Source organism: Erpetoichthys calabaricus, chromosome 4, assembly GCF_900747795.2.
Source record: "Erpetoichthys calabaricus chromosome 4, fErpCal1.3, whole genome shotgun sequence".
Classification (NCBI taxonomy): Eukaryota; Metazoa; Chordata; class Cladistia; order Polypteriformes; family Polypteridae; genus Erpetoichthys; species Erpetoichthys calabaricus.
In genome coordinates this window covers 298,126,762-298,151,014 of record NC_041397.2, presented here as the reverse complement: position 1 = coordinate 298,151,014, position 24,253 = coordinate 298,126,762, and positions in this window count along the sequence as shown.

The window sequence follows — 24,253 nt, the reverse complement described above, 5'->3', positions numbered from 1 at the left end:
CTACAAGTAGACCGCTATTTACCACTGAAATCTCTTGAGAGCATTTTCCTTAATGGCAAGATATTGCCGCTTATCTGTTTCTCATCACGTCCAGATTTGTTTCCATGCACTAGGCAGTACAGAAGCTAGTCACAAAAATAAAGGGCATGACTACGTGATGCTCTTTGCCATCAAAGGCCATGTTTAGAGCACAATTTATATAAAATAACTAAGACATTTTCTTAGATTCACTGCTGTTTGGATTCATTAAGTAAAGTAGGTATGTGGGATTAAATATCAAGCACCACTTGTATACTTTCTAGACTGGAAATGCCCTCCAAAACGCTTACTGTGTCTTAATTCAAAATAACAGACACTAGCTGTTGGCATTTGATTAAATTACAACACATTCCTTCTGTCACATATGATGTCTTGAATTTGGGTCCTGGGTGTTATGTCTAAACGAGGATAGTATACCCTGACTTACATTTAAATTCATTTTGTGTTAATGTTTCATCCTTTGGTTATTATCATTTATGTTAATGTTGTCATTTATGTTTATTATTTCAATAATTACAGTTTTTTTTTTCAGTTTTATTAATTGGTTCGTTTCATAGATGCATAGATGCCTGTTCTGTCATTTCCCTTGTATTTTGTGGGTGGTTCCCCAGGAGGCGGGGCATCCTATCACCATTGAAGGTCTGCTCCCAGTCTTATAAAGGCACAGTGGTACATTATATGCGCTTAGTGGTTAGTGCTGCGGTGGGTTGGCACCCTGCCCAGGATTGTTTCCTGACTTGTGCCCTGTGTTGGCTGGGATTGGCTCCAGCAGACCCCAGTGACCCTGTGTTCGGATTCAGCGGGTTGGAAAATGGATGGATGGATGGATGGATGGATGGTGGTTAGTGAGTATTTCCTTTTTTGCTATTGATATTTCCTTATATTTTCTGACTTTTTGACTCTTCTACACCTGTTTTAGGGGTTCTGATTTTTGGTTAGTGTTTTGGGATTTGTTTGCTTAGCATTGTCTTATTAGCAACTGCTTTTGCCACTTTTTGTGTTTTGGAGCATTTTTTTATATTTTCTGATTTTTTTGTGAAATATATCTCTTTTTATAAAGATTGTGACTTCTGGGTACTGCATTGATGGATGCCTTTTACAGGAGCTCTTCCATTCTTTTTCTCTTTTATTCATGATTATTAACCAATTTATTTAAATTATTACTAACATTAACAGGTCTCTGGCTTGTTACTATTATTCTTAAATGAATTTTAGGTGTGGTGATGTCTATGAATTGCAGACTTCAAGCCATCCTTGCATGTAAGGGATATGTGACAAAGTACAAAATATGACAACTGCTGTAATATACCTACCTGTGTCACAAATATTATATACTGTATATATATATGATATTTATCTTATATATAAACGTCTACGTGTGGGAGTGAGTGTGTGTGTCTGTCCGGCCCGGAAGTGAGAGGTAAAGTCGGGGTAAGGGCTCCACCTCCAAGGATACACAAGCAATGCCAGCACGTCGGCAAAATGAAACCTCTGAAGAAAGAGTCACTCGTTTAGCCGCTAATACAGAAGTGAGTCGAGCACATCTGCAAAATGGTATCCCTTTTACTTTTCCTCCCACCACTAATACACAAGCGATGCGAGCACATCAGCAAAATGAATCCTCCTAGGAGAGAGATGCCCAGAGTAGTTCCTTTCAATTACCTGACATCTTTACATTTCCATTTTTTTTCTGACGATTTCAACAGTTTCTAGGACCCTGAGGTTTTTACAGCACAGGCTTACACAGCTAGTATACTATATTCATATTAATAAATATTTATTATTAAAATTATTTACTTAAAATATGTATATTAATATATTAATAAATTAAAAATTATTATATATTAATATATAACTATAATATATAATATTATGGTGCCCTGAAATGGGGAGACCATGTAAATAAAGTGTTGTCATTTCTGATTATTTTAATAGTTTCTGGGACCCCATGGTTTTTACAGCATGGGCTTACACAGCTAGTATACAATATTTATATTAATATATTAATTAATATTTATTATTAAAATGATTATTATTTACCTATAATATGCATATTAATAAATATTTATTATATACTAATATATATATATATATATATATATATATATATATATATATATATATATATAATATATTGTGACAGATAGAGGTCTCCGTGACCCCTTGAACCCTCAGACCAGACGTCAGACACCAGATAAAAGTCCAAATAATGGTTTATTATTAGTAATAATAATAATAAATGTGCACAAAGCACCTTCCACTCCACAATACTCAAATAATAATAATTCCAATAAACAATACAATAATCAATCCTCCACTCCCAGACACGTTGCCCTCCTTCCACCCAGCTCAGCTCAACGTCTGGGATTTCCCATCGTCCTTTTATACACCCTGACCCGGAGGTGTTCCTGTCCAATCCGTCCACAGTTCCTTATCCCTTCCGGGTCAGGGTAAACAGTCCTTTTCTTCAACCCGGGAGCACATCGTATCTTCCTGTCACGTGACCATGACGTACTCCCGGGTTATAGAGCACATAAGAGCCTCCGAGTCCTCCTACAGTGACTCCTGGTGGCCCCCAAGGTATCCAGCAGGGCTGCGTATAAAAACTACATAGTCCATGAGGCCCTGCTGGAACTCGGGGGACGTTCACGCTGTTGGGAGAGCTCTTCCTGGTGGCCTGGGGGTGAGAACCGGAATTGAAAGCTGGCAATCCACCACAATAAATATATATATATATATATATATATATATATATATATATATATATATATAATGGGGCAGCACGGTGGAGCAGTGGGTAGTGCTGCTGCCTCACATAAAGGAGACCCAGGTTTGCTTCCTGGGTCCTCCCTGTGTGGAGTTTGCATGTTCTCTAAGTGTCTGCTTGGGTCTCCTCCAGGTACTCCGGTTTCCTCTCATAGTCCAAAGACATGCAAGTTAGGTGCATTGGCGATTCTAAATTGGTGTGTGGGTGTGTGTGTGGGTGTGTGCGTGCCCTGCAGTGGGCTGGCACCCTGCCCGGGGTTTGTTTCCTGCCTTGCACCCTGTGTTGACTGGGATTGGCTCCAGCAGACCACTGTGACCCTGTAGTTAGGATATAGCGGATTGAATAATGGATGGATGGATATATATAATAATAATAGTTATCTTAATACATAATTCGCCTGCCTCCTCACTCACTCACATCCGTCCGAAGCCGAATGCGCAGTCGCCTTCTGCGCACGTCTGAAGTTGAATGCTTAGTTGCCTTCTGCACAGCTGCCCAAAAAACCTTAAGAGACTGACATCCAACCCCAACATCGCGGCAGGCGGCGGATTTACGGCCGCAAAAATTCAAAGAGAAAGGCGACTTCAATTAAAGCTCTAGAGGTCTGAAAGGTGATTTCGACTACAGCTCGAGGCCTAATTACGCATTCTGATTCAATTATGCATTCATTCAATACACCTATATCAGGTTTGTGGTGCTTATACTTATTACTATTCCATATTGTACTGGAACATTCATCATTCAATATTATACTATAGGCCTGGAAAATTCATCAACTAAGAGTACAAGCCTGTACAGTAATGAGTAAAGCGGACTACAATCATTACAAAACAACTTCTTCGTTACTTATCATTTGTTCTTCATAAACTGCTGACACAAACTGGTGCCCGTTTCATCTTACGTTGTCAAAACGGGCTCTTTGTCTAGTGTATAATATTATGTGTGTCCCAAACATTATGGTGCCCTGAAATGGGGGGACCATGTAAATAAAGTGTTGTAATTTCTAAATGCTGTGACCGAAGTGTATGCAAATCCCCTTAAATCAAAATCTGCAATGTGCTCTTTAATCACAATGTCTGAATTGTCTAAATTTGTAATTTTAGCCTGTGGAGAAGAGGGAGAAATCAAAGAAAAATATTATGGAGGTACATCCGATTTAAGTTGAGTTAATATTGCTATTGATCCTTTGGAATATTGTTCTTTGAGTCTTTGTGCATTTGTTTTCTAATAGAGCTCAAATGGCATAATAATTGTTTCTATGTAGGAAAAAGGAAACTCAGAGAACTCTGTGATTAGTGATAATTGTGGTGGAGAGACCATCTTAAAAGACTCAGGGCAGTGCCTGCGGGGAATCTCAAAGGGGGAAGGAGTTACATGGATATGATGAGTATGGCTACTCCTGTGCTTTGAATTGTGTTATCCATTCTTAAAAGCAGTTCCTTCTGTTTTTTATGTTATGAATTAGGAACACGCTGTTATGCCTCTTATGTGTCGGCAACAAATGTGATACTTCTTTTCTCTATAAAAAGAAAAATCATTTGTTAAGCAAGACAAGTGTGCTAGAAATTGTATTTTTCCCTATCTTAAAAAATGATGCAATTTCTTTGAAAAAAAGACCCAATTACGTATTTCCTCAAATTCCTATATCTGCAGTTTAAAACTCTTAATGATATTTAAACCACAGAGGAATATCTGAGGACAAGATTTAATTTTGAATGTAATGAATACTGATTCTGTTAAAATAACAGAAAGTCCTAAGCATACATTTTTGCGTGAATATTCTTCTCCTTTTGGTATTCACGAATGGATTAGCTTAATAACAAAATATTAAGTTTTATATATCACATAGGAATATTGTTTATTCTAAATTATTAGAAGATGAACAAGACTGCATTGGTTCTTAAAAGGTGTTCCTCTGAAACAAGATGTAATTTTTCATCTAAATTCTCCTTTTAAACTTGAATCTTTTTGTGATAAACACCGTGTTGGTAGGTACAATCTGAGACTTTGCAACTGTCTAGTTTTGGATTGAATCTGAATGGTACTTTGAAATAAGAGCACTAGCTGAACAGCTTTGAAATGGACTGTCTCCTAGCTAATCAATAATAAAAAACAATTTAGCTGTGGTTTACTATGAAAAGAATGTAACTATGAAAATATTCAAAACTTCTTACTCATGGGAGGTTCATGTTTCTTGTCCAGGCAACAGCGTCACATTTTAAGTACTTAAATAAGTCTGGGAGAAAATGCCATAGTGTCAAAAGAAATTGTAATGCTCTTAATGATCATGTTTGATCTGCTTTCATTTAAAGGAGCAATGGGTCAATCAGCCAGAGAAAGTAGGCACTGCCATCTGATTGACTTGTGTTGCAGGTGATCCACCAGAACATAAATTTGACAAACAAGGGGAGACCATTCAGCCCATCTGGCCCATTTATTTAGATAATAGCTAAGCTGTCCTAATATCTCATCCAGATTCTTCTTGAAGTTTGTCAAGATTTCTGCATCAACTCCATGTCTCAGAAGTTTGTTCTTTGCGTAAAGAAGTGCTTCCTGGCTTCACTCTTACATGCTGCTCGCTGTAAATTTACACTGTTGTCCTTGAGAAAATTGTCTATCGACATTAAAAGAACTTTAGTGATTAAAGTACCTTTTGTCAACACTTTTACACAAGAAAACACATCCTGTGCCTTGTTTATTAGATTCTTTGAGTCTCTTCTTGTCTGTTCCAATTCCATTCAAACTAGTGTGGTGTTGAGGTGTTACCTGTTGGGTCCTAAATTGGGATCCTGAGGTGGTTTGTCGTGTGGTGGGTGCGGCAATGTGCTGTATCAGTGCATGGTCTCAACCTCTTCCTCCTCATTCTGTCTCTTTCTGATTCATTAAATTCTATGTAGTTAAATACAATAACCAATGGTCTAAAACACTGAATTGTAGAAAATAAAAGCACAAGCTACTAAACAAGGAGGACTCTAGGGAGTAGCTGTGACAATGGCAAGAAAACAAAATCTCAAGTGAAACCACACTCTTTAAATCCCCATTTTATGTCCCCAGCCCAGCCGTCACATGACTGTCATATAACAAACATCACTTTGCATTATAAAAGGTGAGGCTAGGTGGGCTTCCTGAATGAGGATGCACAGACCTTTACATGCCCAGAAGACCCATGTATTGGAAGGAAAGAGCAAGACCACCTATCAGATCTACAGACACCCCCAATTTGCTAGGTGGTGGAGTGCTTTTATTGAATCGCCCATGTGTGTACCCACAGGGCAACCTGGGAATTGTAATCCCATTTGCAGGGTTCAGTGGATGCTACCAGAGGGAACTACCAAGAGTAGGTATAGCTACATTGAGATGCTTCTCTCTGACCCAGAAGTGCTTCTTTATGAAATGCTGTGGCATACAATATTCTGGTTTTAACCTTAAGGGACTCACATCTCCTCACTCACAGAGTCAGAGTTGGGAGGAGGTGGACAAAGTTTGTCTAGGAGAAGTGGAGGAAGGAAAAAAACAACAAATTGTACATTGTGTGTGTGTTCTGGAGCTACAAGAATGTCTGCAAGAATGACCTCAAGGCTCCTGGTATCAACACCAGCATGTGGCAATCGGTCACCTCATGGAGGAGTTTATAAAAGGTCAGAGTTCACTCTGCATTCTGCTTTAGATGGTGTGTGCAAAGACTGTTACCTTCGTATTGGACTCAAAAGCCAAAGCAGAAGCCACTACAACCCATCCGCTAGGACTACAGATGCTTCATCCTTTGTGTTCTGTAAGAGAGGCCATCTGTTGAAAGGTATTTCCCGTAAATAAAAAGTATAATTTGCACCCTGGTTGAACTTTTGAGTTGCTATGTCTGGGGTTTGTGGGTAAGTGAAACCACTAGTGGCCACATAGACCAAGATGTGAGGGGCTTGAATCATAAGGAAGCTAAAAGAAAAGATAAGGTGTAGAGCTCCAGGACTATTATTGACCATGTGGTTATGCAGCTAGTGAGTACGGACTGCACTGTACACCTAGAAAAGTTGATGAGCATAGCTCAAAAGATGCGGGTTTACTCCAGACATCTAAAGAAGTAAAGGAACAGGAGAACCTTCTTAACGATAGCTGAAATGTGATCATCTTGGAGCTTAATAAAAAGTATGGCAAGAAAAAATATCCTTTTCTAAATGTGTTTATATTGCAAGCAAGTTTTCCATTTTACTATCCGAAAATCTATTTTGTTTCCACTGCAGGTATTCTGTGGCCATCATTAAATTTATTTCCAAGCTAGCCACTCTTTTTTAATGCCAGCTGTCCAGCTATATTTTTGTTTTTCTATGTGCTACTCTACCTAATGGTTTGTTTCTGGCATTTGTGTTCACGATTTCATGAGTGGAGAAGGATAGCTAAGAAAGAATTGTCATTCATTACTCAGTCCTAGACAATTACTGAGCAGCAGCCTGTCCCAGGCAATCAATGTAGCCTGAGTCATAGATGTAGTTACACACAGGCTGGGAAAAGGACTGGACTGTTGATTCACTTCGACTATTTTTATATTTGTTTGCATATTTTAAAGGTTTATCATTAAGAAAACTGAATTATTCTTTTTTTTTTAAATTTTTTATTGATTTTATTGAAATCACACAACATTCCACACAAATACATCAATTTTACAAGAATAGGATTGAAAACAAATCAACCCCCACCCCTGAGAAAGAGAGCATGGCCAGCAGAATAAGCAAATAGATAAATTAATAAGTGAATATAGATAAATGGAGAAGACAAAAAAAAGAGAATAGGGAGAAAATCCTTCCTCAGTGCTTTAAAAGCTTATTCTAAAATGTTATTGATTAGATCCTGCCAGGTTTGGACAAATTTCTGCACAGATCCTCTAAATGAGAAATTTATTTTTTCCAATTTCAAATAATATAAAGAATCAGTTACCTGCTGACTTAAAAGAGGAGAGTTAGGATTCTTCTAGTTGAGCAAGATAAGTCTAAGTGCCAATAATGTAGTAAAGCAATCACAGTTTGTTTGTCCTTCTCCACTTTAAGCCCATCTGGAAGAACACCAAACACAGCTGTTAGTGGATTAGGAGGGATTGGGACACCAAGGCGTCTGAAAGACATTTAAAAATCTTGGTCCAAAATGATGTTAATTTGGTGCAGGACCAAAACATGTGACCCAGTGAGGCTGGAACTTGATTGCAGCGTTCGCAGGTTGGATCTTGCCCTGGAAACATTTTGGATAATTTTATGCGAGACAGATGTGCTCGATATATAGTTTTTAGTTGAATAATTGTATGCTTTGCACATATGGAGCTCGAGTGAATTCTTTGCATTGATACCTTCCACTCCTTTTCTGATATGTTGAGGGGGAGATCCTTTTCCCATTGTCCTCTTGGATCTTTGAAAGGGAGGGACTGTAAAATGGTTTTATATATTGCAGAGATGCTGTCTAAGTCCTTGAAACTGATGAATATATTTTCCAGCATAGAGGGAGGTGGGAGATGAGGGAAATTAGGCAGGTTCTGTTTAACAAAGTTTCTAATTTGAAGATAGTGAAAGAAATTGTTTCTGGAAAGTTAAATTTAAAATGTAATTGTTCATAGGATGCAAAGGCGTTGTCTATGTACAGATCTCTAAGTGATTTAATCCCAAATGTTTTCCAGACATTAAAAACGGTATATGTTTAAGAGGGTGGAAAAAGTGGTTCTCATGCAGTGGTGCCACCGATAAAAGATTCTCTATCTTAAAATGTTTCCTACATTGGTTCCATATTCTGAGTGAGTGAAGCACAATTGGGTTATTAGTATATTGGGGATAATTTGCGTTTATCGGGGCGCAAAGCAAGGAATATAAAGATGAACTGCAGGATTTTATTTCTATTGCAGACCAAGCCTCCATATGTTCATCTATTTGTGTCAATGTACAGGTTTTAATATGTTGTATGTTTGCTGCCAAATAGTAAAATTGAAAGTTAGGTAGAGCCATGCCACCTTCTGCCTTTGGCCTTTGTAGGGTCGCTCTTTGGATACGTGGATGTTTTGAATTCCAAATAAATGAGGTTATGGTTGAATCTAATTTCTTAAAGAACGATTTATTGATGTATATTGGAATATTTTATATATCTTAACAATATTAATTCTTCCAGCTAAAGTGAGATGAAGGGCTGACCATCTATGCAAGTCTTGCTTGATTTTTTCCATACACACAGCAAAATTTTGTTGATAAAGAGCTTTATGTTTACTTGTGATGTTTACCCCTAGATATTTGAACTGGGGGGCATTTTCCGTACATCGCTTAAATCATCCGAGATCAGATGCTTCATCTTGGATGAGTTAATGCCAGTGAAACTCATCCGGGATAAGTCGATTTTTCAAACGCAGCGGTGTAGTAGATTAATCTAGCTGGAACTAATCTTCCAAGATGAATGCATGTGCCCTAACTGATTGAAAAGCCCATATATATTGAGTCTAGAAAACTTGATCAGCAAGTATTTGATAAGCTGCAACAAAATGACGAAAAAACGGGTGCATTTTTTTTTCACAAAAGCGGAGCAAGACCTTTTATTCGAAGGACACGAAGAATTTCAAGATTTAATATGCACAAGGGGTAACACTGCAAAAGCAGCCCAGACCAGAAAAGACGGCTGGCAAAAAGTGGCCGACAAATTAAACGCAAAGTAATGTGCATTGTACTTACTGAATGCAGCGTTTCATTTCCTATGTGTCAGATTAATTATTATTTAATATGTCATCATTCCAGATCAAACATGAGCACAAGGAGAACACGGGAACAGGTTAAAGTGAAGTACAAGAATATACTTCAAACTGGTAAATATTGGTATATAACTATTTAAAGAATTGTTGACATAAAGAATCAGATATAATATAAAAAACATTAATTCTAAAGCTAATAAGAAGGCAGACAAGCAAAAAACAGGTGGAGGTCCATGCGGTCCAGACCTAACCCCTGCAGGAGAGTTGGCTCTCCAGCAAAATGCCCATCGCCCTGTTTCTGAGGGCATTCCAGGGCAAAGCTCCTCCTCAGAACCAGTGGCAGGATGCAGTGGTCACTTCATTTCAGGTAAAGGATGGTCATTGCATATATTTGTCATCAATGTGTGCCATAGGTATGTTCCATATAGCCCTCTTTTTTGTTGGGTCAGTTGCAGGGAATGTCATATCCCTAGAACCTGTGTCTGACCAACGAGATATTGACGAAGGTCAAATATTTGATGAAGACACTGTGTCTGATTATTCGGATCTGCGTACAATCCAGTGCCCCAATCACATTTGGAAATCCTGGGTATTTAGAATGTTAGGCTGATTGTGAGATTCTTCATGGAACTGTGGGTGTTTTTGCCTGTGTGTTGCCTACCTGCAATGGCATGAAACGCCTCTTTTGTCTGCACATGCAGGGGTCCAGGAAACACTATGAAAACCCGAAGGAAATATTTCAGAGCCAAACAGACTTCATGTATTGCCTGGCAAACTGCACTTTTAGATAGAGTTTCCGCATTGCCTACAGTATATAAAAAAAGTGCTGTAAACAAAAAACCTCAAAGCAATGCATACTGTCTGTGTTATGAGAGCCCGACTTCGCCTAGTTTGACTTCGAATATAAGGTGCTAATAAATCTTTGAGGTAGAATATTACTCCTTGGCTAAAGCGGTATCTTTCGAAAAGAATTTCCTTCGGGAGCAATAAAGGATCTTGACGATCGTGCAAAACCCTCTCTATATGAAATTCTCTTTGTATAATTTGCGCACCAATATCAATTGGTTGCTCATTCATGAACGACGAAGCCATGACTGAATGAATTCCATGTACGGACACTGATTAAGTGTGTGAGCTAATTCTTGTTTACATAGAACAAACCTGCGCCGAGCAGGTTTGAGGATTTGGATGTGCTGCTATGACAACACATCCAGCAAGAGTTTCGAAAAACCGACAGATCCAGGATCATGCTAAATCGTCAACTATTACATCCGGCAAAACGAGTAATCCACGTATGAAAAATACCCCCCTGATCTGTGATGATAAAAGGGAAGGTGTCCAATCTAATATTGTGTGCTTGAGAATTCACTAGAAACAGCACACTTTTAATCAAATTAATTCTGAGACCAGAAATCTTTTGGAATTATGTTAGTGCTGTTAGGACTGTAGGCACAGTATTTTGTTGGTCTGATATATACAGTACCATATCATCTGCATATAAAGAAATTTTCTGTCCAAGTTCTCTAATAACCCCCTTTATATTATAAGCATTTTGAAAGTGAACTGCCAGTGGCTCAATGGCGATTGCAAAAAGTAGTGGTGACAAGGGGCATCCTTGTCTGGTGCCACGTTCTAGTTTAAAGTAGTCTGAATTAATGTTGTTAATACAAACTGAAGCTTCTGGATTGGTATACAGTAGTTTAATCCATGCACAAATGTTCGGGCCAAACTCAAATTTCTCCAATGTAGTGAAAAGGTAGTTTCATTCAATCATATTAAATGCTTTTTCTGTATCCAAGGATAATAAAATCTCTGGGATGTTTGACTTTGCGGGTGAGTATATTACATTAAGACAGGTGTCGAAGATTGGGCGCTAAATGCCGGCCTTTAATAAATCCAGTTTGATCTTGTGATATTACTGAAGGCAGAACTTTCTCCATCCTTCTAGCTAGGACTTTGGAGAGTATTTTAACATCATTATTCAGAAGTGAAATTGGTTTGTATTGTGCACATTGTACTAAGTCCTTATTTTGTTTAGGAAAGACGGTGATTGATGCTTGACAAAATGTTTGAGGTAGAATTTTATTATCTCTAGCTTCTGTTCATGTTGCTAATAGGAGGGGAGCTAGCTGAGTGGAGAACTTCTTATAAAATTTGGCAGGGTAGCCATTGGGGCCTGCTGCTTTCCCACTCTGACGTGACTTTATAGTATCTAGTAATTCTGGTAGCGCCAGAGGTTTATACAATTCCTCTGCACTAAGAGTAACTATTTGTGGTATCTCTAATGCATCCAGAAATGCATTAGATTTTGTCTTGTCTTCTTATACCTCATTAGAATATAAGGATTTATAGTAGTCTCTAAATGTGTGCTTTATATTTTTATGGTCAATGATTATGTCTCCGTTTGTGTTGTTAATTGCTGGGATTGCATTGCGAACTTCTTGCTTTTGGAAATTGTTGAGCTAAAAGCTTATTATTTTTCTCTCCTTGTTCACAGTAATGATGTCTTAATTTAAAAATGAGTTGTTCAGTTTCTTTTGTTGTTAAAAGGTTGAGCTCTGTATGCAGAGCCTGCCTTTTCCTATGAAAACTTGGACATCTGGGACCTCATGTATAAACGGTGCATACGCACAGAAATGTTGCATAAGAACGTTTCTACGTTCAAATTGTGATGTATAAAACCTAAACTTGGCATAAAGCCACGCACAATTCCATGGTAGCTCATACCCTGTCGTATGCAAGTTCTCTGCTTGGTTTTGCAGACTGGCGGCACAAAACGTCAAAGCAGTGCTACTGTTCCTGTGTGGTTTCCCTTTCTTTTTTAGATCCACATCCATGACGTGGCTTTATAAATACACTGAAACTAACCACATATTGTTTATTAGTTTAATGCATTGTAATTAACCAGTAACAATATAATGGTCCACAGAATCAAACTATTCTAAATACAATAGCTGCTTTAGCGTTGTTACTCTCACTGCACCTTCTTCTTCTTCTTTCAGCTGCTCCAGTTAGGGGTTGCCACAGTGGATCATCTTTTTCCATATTACTCTCACTGCACCACTCAGAGTATTTATATCACTGTATCTGAGTGTGAATCACAGATCTTCAGCAGCTGATCAGAAAAACAATTATCGATATACAGCATCAAGCACACATTGCCTCAGCCATTCACTATTTGAACTGCTCTCTGACCAACATTTCAGAGCCTTCCCTGTTCAGACCTTGCGGTTCACAAACAGTTTCATCCTAAGAACTATAACCACACTCAATCAGTCCATCAAGTGCTCCTTGTAGAACTGTTTGTACTTGCAAGTTACAGTAAGGTAATTGTACTTATGATACAGTTATAATATTGCACAACCTGAACCACTTCATAAAGCGTGTATTTACATATGATGATGATATCATTTTTAAGATGAAATGCAGCAAAATATATTTATGATATTATACAGATAAAACTTTAACTTTAACTACACGGTGCCGCAGCACTAGCGAGAAGCTTGAGCTTCTTTCACAGATTGTTCCTGTCTTCTTGCTGTGGCTGGCGTGACACTGGAAGGATAGATGGATAAAATAATTAAATATTACGAAGATATTTCGATGTTCCTTAAAAGTTCTGAAGAATCACAGTTCTAAGCTTACAGATGGCTATTACAGAGCTGATTGTGTGGCGATTGGGTATTTGGAGAAAGAAAAGTAAGGACAGGAATTGGGGGTTAGTACATTTGAAAAAGACAGTACTTCTGTAATAAAGCATTTCATCAAAGGTCGCGCATGGCGCAGCAAGCTTATTGCGTAAGACATGAACAATCACTGCGCCATCGTGTTCCCATGTTTAATAACATGCTTTAACTCATATCATCATGAAAATGATATCACGTATACATCTCAGTATTTTAATTATTCAGAGAGCTGTAATATTACGAATGTAATGGATTCTGTGTCCTGTCAGAGGAAGAGCACCTAGTGATTCAGGCACATAGAGCACATATAAGATCAAATATAAAACAAAGCATTTAACGTGCTACTTTAGTTATGATGAGATTTGAGAAAGTAGTAAATTAAAAGATTTTAAGATGAAGTTTATGATGTTCTACTTTAATGACAAAATAAACTACGTGATTAAAGTGGAAATTTCGAGACTAAAGTTGACATTTCATGCTTTTTTCACACTGTGTGCCTTTTATTTTCACTGTACCTTAATAAGCTTTCATATGACACTCAGACGGTGGGCTACGAGTCGCCTTTTCATGCTGACTTTGATATGTGAGAACTTCTTTTTTATTTCGGGCCCTGTGTGACTTTGTGAACTTGAGCTTTCGAGTTTCTTCGACATGCTGTCACTCGATCAACTTCCTTTTGTTGTTTATATCACTGTTTAAACCAACAAAAAGTATGTTTTTCTTTGCCTCCACTTGGTATTCGCTGAAATTTTTCTATTTTTCCTTGTACTTTTGCCATTGTCTTTTCCCAGAACACTGAGCTTAAGGGCTATTTATATTGATTTGCATTCTCAAAGAAGCGTAATCCTGGGAGGAGTTGGGGCGGGACAGCAGGCACGTGCGTTAATTTCCACGCTGACCGGGATTTATGGAGCGGAAGAACGTGGAAGTTGGCGAACACACAGATTTATGCATCTGGATTTTTTTGTGCGTAAGTACATTTCCACTTTTGTGCTTACGTAATGTTATAGTGTGAGTTCTACGCACGCCGTTATGCATGAGGCCCCTGGCGTGTTCTTCATCTATTCTAGTAATTTCGTTGGTTAGCTTTGATACCTGCTTGCTTTCCAGTTTATTTCTGTGGGAAAGATATGAGATAATCTGTCCTCTTAAGAAGGCCTTCAGGGTTTCCCAGAGTGTCCCCGCAGAGACCTCTGAGGATATATTTGTCTCTAGAAAAAAAAACTGATTTGTTTTGATATAAACTGAATTATTCTTTTTGTGAAGCCAATTGTATCACAGTTTCCTCAGTAGCAAATTTAGCAACTGTTATGGATTAATGTATATTTATGAGTTGTATTGTTATTATAATATTATTAATTTTGATATTTTCATGCACTTCCTGTGATGTGTATAGTGATGTATAACTTCCTTTGAAATGGGCCTCCATCCCATGTGTTTTGTGAGTGGAGCTCCAGGAGGCGGGGCCATCCTGACATCACCACCCCTGAGCCCTCCCTCAAATCAGGAGAGTATTGAGTCTATTTGGAGTTATTTTGAGTATTGCTGTTTCCTTTGAATTTCTCTGTTTTCTCTGACCTTCTTATTTGCGTTTAAAGATTAGTGTGGATTACTGTTTTGAGACCTGTTTGCTTAGGATTGTTTTTGGGCTCGTTTGAGATTTGTTTGTTATTTCTTTGTTTCTAAATAGATACATTTTTTTTAATTTATAAAGAAATTACTGTTGCCTTTTGGTTACAAGCCATAATATAATGGTTTTCTCCATCTCGTGACGCATTTTTTAACTTTTAAGATATATTTTTGAGCTCCCAATTTTGGACCTAGGCAGGTTGAAGCCTCCTGGTGGTAGTGTGAAGTAAGCGGGTCTGTGTGAGTGTCTTCTGGGCTGGCCAGTGAAGGTTATGGCCTGCTTTATGCTTTTTTTTGAAGGCCACACATCTACTTTAGTCATGTTCAAGTCTCCTTTAAATAACAGAAACTCTGTCACAGGATCAATAGCACTTCATTAATTTTCAAATATTATCCTAATATAATACTCTCAAAGCAAGGCTGGATTAAAACACCCACAGGCCCCAGGGTGTCAAACACAAAAGATTCTACTCGCCTTATTTCCCCCATCCAGCACATGTGCAGTATATATTCACACATTATGAACACCATGTATGTCAATAATAAATCAGTAATCTATTTTAAAACATTTTGGGTAGACGTCACCTTTTTTTTATGTTCTTTAGCACAATGCAATCAATGTAACAAACAAATTAAGTGCAACATCATATCTACGGTAACTCTAAATAGAGATTCCTTCATTTGGGTTTTGTGTTTTTTGGTACACCTTATTTCCTGCAGTAGCCTCTTTGTCTGTTCACATCTGTGTCCATCCTATTAGATTAGAGATTGGAGATCTTTATTGTCACATAAACTGTGAGAGCACATTGAAATGTCTGTGCCACAGCTGTGGTGAGGTATAATAAAATCACAGTAAATAAGTAAAAGTAGGAGAAGATACATAAATACAATAAACAAGAGTGAAAAAAAGCAACATACAGTACAGCTGGGATTAAATTGTGATGAATTTCAGTTTTCAATGTTTTTTTCGCTTTGATTTGGGTTATGTGCTGCTCTTTTTTGTTTTCATGCTTCTCAATCTGTTTGTGCAGTCTTCATTTTGGTTGCATGCTGCTCCATTTGCATTTGTTGTTTCTGATTTGTTTTTGCGTATTGTGATTTGTTGTTAAGTATTGAGTTTGCTTTTGTGCATTCAATTTGTTTTGGCGTTTTCTGATTTCTTTTTTTTCCAATGACTGACAGTATTGACATTCTTATTTATTCTGTTAAATGTAATTTGTGTTGTGCCTAGTATCATATATGAACAAAATATTTATTTTATTGCAATCTTATTGTTAATACGGTGTACTTTTTTGATTTCATGCATGTTGTGATGTGTCTGGGTCAGATATTACCAAAATGTTTATTGTTTTTTTTATTTCAGAAGAGGAATGAAAGTGTTGCTACTACCTCAGATTCTGTTCATTTATAGCTTTTTATGCACTTTTTGATGTGCCTGTGTCAAATGTGACCAAATTTAAACAGGAAACAGTAAATAAACATTACTTGTTTTTCAATACCTTAATTTTTGTTGGTTTAAAATTTGTCATTACCTGCTGCTTATCGGCTGCTGAAAATGTCTAGCCCGGCTAAATTTCTTTGGTTTGAAAATCTGATCCAACTGAATTTGTAATTGAATAGCCCTGCAGTAAATCAACACGAGACAGGGTTCCAATTCATTACAAGGTCTATTCATGCACTCATACACTCACACTCACATAGGGCCAATTTATTTTTTGTTATTATTTTTCTAATTTTATTGATACTATTTAAAGAACAAAACACTTCATATAAATCATGTCAAATCTTAAAAAAAAAGCAAACAAAGGAGAATGCTTTTTCTAAGATGTGATTATTTAGATTTTGCCCTATTTTTAAAAAGTTTTCAACAGATCCTCTAAATGAGAATTTGATTTTTTCTAATTTCAAATAGTATAGAACATCAGTTACTCACTAACTTATGGCAGGTGGGCTCCAATTCTTCCAGCTGAGTATGATACGTCTACATGCTAGTAGTGAGGTAAAGGCAATTACAGTTCGTTTGTCCTTCTCCACTCTAAGCCCATCTGGGAGTCCACCATATACTGCACTTACCGGGTTTAGAGTAATCGTGACACCAATAGACATTTAGATATTTTTGTCTAAAATGATGTTAATTTGGTGCACTCCAAAAACATGGCCCAGTGAGGCTGGAGCTAAATTGCAGCGTTTACAAGTTAAATCTTGCCCTGGATACATTTTGGACAATTTAAGTTAGGTGGTTGAATGTTGTGTACATATGGAGCTGAAATGTATTCTGTGCATGGCTGCTTTTCACTCCTTTTCAGAGATGTTAAGTAAAAGATCCACATTAGGATCAAAACTTTATCATTCACATTAGGTGCATATATATTTATCAAAATTTCTTTAGATTGAAATTAATTACCCATCACCATGACATATCACCCTTCAGGATCAGATGCTCTGCCTGATACTGCAAATTCGACTGTTTCGTGTATTAAGATTCCCACTCTTCTACTTTTCTTTGTATAGATGGTGTGAAAGATTTGGCCAACCCAGTGTCTTTGCATCTGAAACTGGTCCTTTCCTATTAAGTGAATCTCCTGTAAAAATACTGTCTTGGGAAAATATCTTTGTTCCTCTTTATATTGTGATCGAGACCTTTGACATTCCAGCCCACAAAGTTCACTATTTGGTCAGAAGGACACTGCTTCTGAACTTTTGAGGACATTTTGTAAACTTGTTCTCTTTCACCCAGCCCTCCTCCATTTTGCCTCCCCAAATGAGGGTGGACCACACTTTGCAAAGTCCCAGACCTCTGACATGCCAAGAGACAGAGCAGGTCTAAAACAAAACAAACCCGCAGCAAGGCCAGTTTAAAGTCACTTGTCAACCTAATCTTTACATTTTAGGGATGAGAGAGAAAAATGATTCTTCTTCCTAGTGTTTGTTCTGCTTCTGTTTAGAGTCTGTTTATTTGCATGCCACTTTCCTCTTGTTTCAATCTAAGGCATCTTCAGGAGTAACTTCTCACATATTCTATTTGAGCCGATGAAGCCATCAATGCTTTAGTCTCCCATATGACTGCATTCCTTGTGGACTGAACTTAAAGCTGTGTTTGCTAAGAATTCGTTGTTACTCATAACACATGGCTCTACCACAGAAGTTGTGCTTTGTGCATTTTCTCAGTGATGGGCACGACTCCCATGATCCTTTTCACGCCCTCATTCATGACATGGTCAAGACAGGTCATGCCAAGAGTCCAGTGAAGCTTTCACATTTATATGGTGTGAAGCATCTGTTCAATCCTTGCTTCTGCTGGTGAACATTCCACACCATACAAGGAAACTGGGAGAACGACTGTTTTGTATATCTTCACCTTGAAGTGGTTTGTTGTGGCATGATCTGCCTACTAATATAAGAGATCCCCCTTCAGAACGAGCTTTTACATCCTGGTTGAAGACTCATTAATTTAGTCCAGCATACCCTGATTAGAGCAGCTGATTATATACTGCATTTCTGTTTGTTAATAATTTATCTATACTAATAAAAGGCAAAGCCCTCACTGACTGACTGACTGACTGACTGACTGACTGACTGACTGACTCACTCACTCACTCACTCACTCACTCACTCACTCACTCACTCACTCACTCACTCACTCACTCATCATTAATTCTCCAACTTCCCGTGTAGGTAGAAGGCTGAAATTTGGCAGGCTCATTCCTTACAGCTTACTTACAAAAGTTAGGCAGGTTTCATTTTGAAATTCTACGCGTATGGTCATAACTGGAACCTGTTTTTTGTCCATATACTCTAATGGAGGAGGCGGAGTCACGTATCGCGTCATCACGCCTCCTACGTAATCACGTGAACTGAAAACAAGAAAGAGATTTACAGCACGAGTCAAACGCGGGAACGAAGGTAAATGACGTTAATTTTTGAGTGTCTTTTAATACTGTGTAAGCATACATATTAACACATGTGCAATTAAACGTGTGCATTTACGGGGTGATTTCTCAGGCTTAAAAGCTCGCCTTTTATTAAAAAGATAAATGCAAACTGTTTTCATTCTGAAGGGCACAAACCACGTTGGATTTTAGCCGTTAAACAAGCAAAAATGTCGGTACACCAGATAAATAAGCGCAACATATTATCAGTTGTATCATATGCTTACAATACATATAGAAATGTGTTAATCATTAACTAATAGTATGGGATGGTGTTTTTCGACTCGCGCCTTGATTTAAACGATTCCATGTCTTGGTGGGTTTGCGTAGCTTATTGTCAATATCTTTACACCTCTTTTTAAGACTTATTGACTGAAACGGGCTTTCATGAAAAAAGTTAGGGCTTTGCTACAGGATACACCCTTCACAAGTTAAGGAAGTAAAAATAAGAAGTATCTATTTCTGTTTTATTTAAACCTTTTAAGTTCGTATGCATAGCCCTATTTGGCTGTTTTAGGTTTTTTTTTCTTTCTTCAGTAATATTTAATCTCCTTAAAGAAAAACAACATATGCATTTTACTTTTTTTGTATCTCTTTAGTAATATTTTAGTGTAAAAGGATAACCAGTATTTAAACCTTTTATGTTACGTTATAAAGTTATTTTACACAATGTTGAAAAATTAATAAGAAAGCTACATATTTTGGCAGCTGCTGCTTTAATTTTCAATGAAATGAAAAAAGCTCTCCAAGAGAAAACCTCAATGAAGAAGAAACAGTTTGCACTATCTAAAAAGGAGAAACCCTCATTTATAAATGTTTGCTGCAGATGACTTAACTGAAAATAAATGAATAGTTCCTATGTGTATAATACATATTTATCTATTTGACTTATGCCATTATTCCAGCAACTTGCAACATCTGAGGTACAATTTGTTACATTACTTTTGTTTTTTGCAGCACAGGCAGGTGAAGTGACTTCCTCAGGGTCACACAGTGGTGTCAGTACCAGGATTTGAACTGACAAGCTCCGGGTTTGCTGAAATATTACTGAAGAAAGAAAAAAAACGAAAACGGGCAAATGGGGCTATGCATACAAATGTCCATCCATCCATTATCCAGCCCGCTATATCCTAAATACAGGAGCCAATCCCTGCCAACACAGGGCACAAGGCAGGAAACAAACCCCGGGCAAGGTGCCAGCCCACCGCAGGGCGCACACACCCACACACTACGGACAATTTAGAATCGCCAATGCACCTTACCTGCATGTCTTTGGACTGTGGGAGGAAACCGGAGTACCCGGAGGAAACCCAGACAGACACGGGGAGAACATTCAAACTCCACGCAGGGAAGCGAACCCGGGTCTCCTAACTGGCACCTTTCACTGCGCCACCATACCGCCCGCATACAAACTTAAAAGGTTTAAATAAAACAGAAATATATACCTTAATTTTTACTTCCTTAACTTGTGGAGGGTGTATCCTGTAGCAAAGCCCTAAGTTTTTTCATGAAAGCCCCTTTCAGTCAATAAGCCTTAAAAACAGGTGTAAAGCTAAACTTGCAGCACCGCTATTCAATTACACTCGCCTAACGCCTCTCCTAAGGGGAGATACTGTGGGATCTGGGCATCCGTCAAAGCACCAATCACAGGCCCGATTAGAAAGCGGGAAGCTGTTATTTGTCGTCTCCCTCCCATGTAACAATCACAGCCGGTGTTACAACGCACTATGTATGTATGTATATATGTATATGTGTGTGTATGTATGTGTGTATATGTATGTGTATATATATGTTGATATGTGTGGGAAAGCGAATAGTAGACGTGACGTAGTATATGTGTACCAAATTTCAAGTCAATAGGTGAAACGGTTTGCGAGCTACAGGTGATTTAAAATCCTAGACAGACAAACAAATAGCCATGGTAGCGTATTATAGAAGAAGATTTTACTGTTTAATAATTTAGATTTATATGCAATGTGCTTCTTATATATTACTTCATATTCTCATATTATAATGATGTTAATGTTGTTTATATTGATTTCTATGTTATTGTAAGTGCTCTTTATTTGTGGAAAAATAAATTTGGCAATTAAACAAACTTATTTTATACATACTACATTTTATTTTTTTCTCTTGCACTCAGTGAGTGAATCCACTGGGTAATCAGCTATATATATATATATATGTAGATATGTATATATATGTGTATATATATATATATGTAGATATGTATATATATATATGTGTATATATGTAGATATGTAGATATGTATATATATATGTAGATATGTAGATATATATGTATATATATGTGTTTGTGTATATATATGTGTGTATGTATGTATGTATGTATGTATGTGTGTATATATATATATGTATGTGTATGTATGTATATGTATATGTATATATGTATATGTTGTCACACACGTGCGAGTAGGGGGACGTTGTGTGGACCAAGTAAAGGTAATTTCATGCCAGGCTGGGGGGGGGGGCGGGGTGCACTAAACCTTCTCCTGTTGTCTCTACAGACCAGCCGTGGGAAAACCTATTTGAATCAAGAACGTCACTTTCAGTTCCGGCGCCTAGAATGACGTCACTTCCAGTTCCGCGCCTAGAAGGATGTCAATTCCTGTTCTGGCGCCTAGAAGGACGTCACTTCCTGTTCCCTACATCACTTCTGGTTACCCTACATCACTTCCTGTCTGACCACTTAAAACCACCATCTTTTCCAACCTTGATCAGTTCTGTCTTGGACTCAGTGCAATCAACAACTGTGTTGCATAAAAAAGAAAAAACCTTTGCAGCTAGGAACATTATACGGGTGGCTGCCCCAAACCTTCCTTTACATGTGTCGAGTCTGTTCTTTTACAGTGGCGTAGCCGACAGGATGATGGCCTCCTGGAGAGATTGGAAGGCAAACCTAAACCTAGGCTCGACACACGTTTATAATCCAACAAAATATCAGATGGGTAAGTACCGCTCCCGAGTTGCCGAGTGGGCGTCCGTCGGGGTGTGTCGGGGAAAGCTTGAATATGCTTCGACCCATCATCCTGTTAAAGGTCCGGGGAAAAATAGCCCCGGGACCCACAGGCTAGAGCCAAGTGCGTCAGGGAACGCATTGAGAACTTATTATGGCCTCCTGGGTGTGGGGACTGCCCATACATATCCCACGAAGGGCAAGCCCTTTAAGACAGGTGGAAGAAACCCAGGCTGGCAGGTGAGAAACATAATGGCCTGGACATACAACCCCGCTAAGGCAACTAAGAAACAGGCCATGGCTTTGTGGGCTAAGGTGGTTGGTTGGTTACAACCCCATAAAACATCCAGCCATCAAATTGCGGAGCAAGTGGCTTGCGCTCTATTACTCAGATCACTACCTGGAAAATTCGCCCAGCCAGCCTGGGATTATACAGATATTGCCTCGCTAGCCGAGAAAATAGATCACCTCAGGGCAGAAACCGGCTTGGGAGTGTCAGAACGGGACTCGTGTGAACCCGGACGTGCTCGCGTCCCTATTACACAGTCCCGCGGCTATAATGCGAGGCATGTTCAGGTAAACCCTGGGATGCGCCGGCGGGCCCTGTGAGGCGACAAAGGGGTCTGCGGGGTGATGCGGGAGGAGGCACGGTGCGCGCTCGCTAATCCACTGGCCTGTCCACATACGGGAAAAGTGCTAGTTAATGGAATTAAAGTTATTGCTTTATTTGATTCCGGCAGTAACATTTCCATTGTTGCTGACCAATTGATATTACCGCGACAATGGTGTAAGATTAAGACCCGCATTACCTGTATTCACGGGGATGTCCGGTATTATCGATCCGCCAACTGTTTTATCTGTAGGGATGGCGTACTTAAGAAGTTAACGGTGGCAGTGATGGATGATCCTCCCTTCCCCGTGATTCTAGGAAGAGATTGGGTCGAAATAAATAGCGGTGATAAAGGCGCTTCTTCTCCTCGTTCACTAGGTCTAGTCACTGACGCGAATTCAGCGCCCTCAACTTCCTCCACACCGTGTATACAGCCGGCTGAGGAGTGGACTTCGGCCTCTAGTGATGACGAAGAAACACCCGGGACGTCGCAACCCGTGACGTCATTAGCAGGCGCTGAGACGACTCGGGACGAAAACCCGCCCCTTGAGTTCGAATCCGATCCTCTCTCACGTCTGCAGTTTCAATTCAGGCAGACGCCGGCTTCATTTAAAAGGGAGCAATGGAATGATGACTCCCTTAAATTTGCAATGAATGCAGTCATTCTGATAGATGGCCAACGCACCTCACATCCAATACCACAGGGTCCTCAATTTGTGTTCAATAATGATCTGTTATATCGGGTGGCAGAGCATGAGGGACAGATGAGGTCGTTGTTGTTAGTGCCACGGACTTACCGGCGACAGGTCTGTGAACTAGCACATGCCCATCTGCTGGGAGCCCATTTGGGCCCCGAAAAAACACTGGAGAGAATTAAACTCCGATTTTTTTTGGCCCGGAATTAACGAGGAGGTTCGCCGCTTTTGCACATCCTATCCAGAATGTCAATTGAGGCAAATTCCTAGGAGGGACCGTGCTCCTCTAGTTCCATTACCCTTAATTGATATCCCTTTTGAACGTATTGGGGTCGACCTGGTGGGACCCCTAGAGCCCTCCGCCAGAGGTCATAAATACATAATGGTCCTGGTAGATTATGCTACCCGATTTCCAGAGGCTGTTCCGTTGCGCTCAGCTACTACTAAAGCTATCGCACGGGAATTAGTGGGTGTATTTGCACGTGTTGGAATCCCTAAAGAAATCCTGACGGATCAAGGGACTCCTTTCACCTCGCAGATGTTCAGGGAGACTGCCAAACTACTTCAAATAAAACATTTAAAGACTTCGGTATATCATCCTCAAACCGACGGTCTTGTAGAGAGGTTTAATCAAACTCTCAAACAGATGTTACGTAAGGTGGTCAATGAGGACGGAAGGAACTGGGATCAGCTCCTCCCCCTCGTCCTTTTTGCATATTGGGAAGTCCCACAAGCCTCCACGGGGTTCTCACCTTTTGAATTGCTAGATGGACGACAACCCCGGGGCATATTAGACGTTTTAAAAGAAGGATGGGAGGAAATGGCAATCCCATCAACAAATATATTAGAGTATATCGCACAGTTACGCGATAGATTTGAGAAAATTAGGCCCATATTGAAAACACACATGGAAAAGGCGCAAGCAGCTCAGGCCCGATGCTATAACCGTGGTACGTCTCTGCGGGAGTTCCGCCCGGGAAATCGTGTCATGGTTTTAGTTCCTACCTCTCATTCCAAATTACTGGCTCATTGGCTAGGCCCTTATGAAATTAAGGAGAGGAAGGGGCTGGTCGATTATTTGGTGAAACAACCGAATCGTCGATCCATCGAGCGGATTTACCATGTCAATCTGCTGAAACCGTGGAAGGACAGGGAGTCCGAGCCCTCCTCCGGACAGCTCCGCTCTCTCTTCGAGCAGCAATTACACCTTAATTTCGG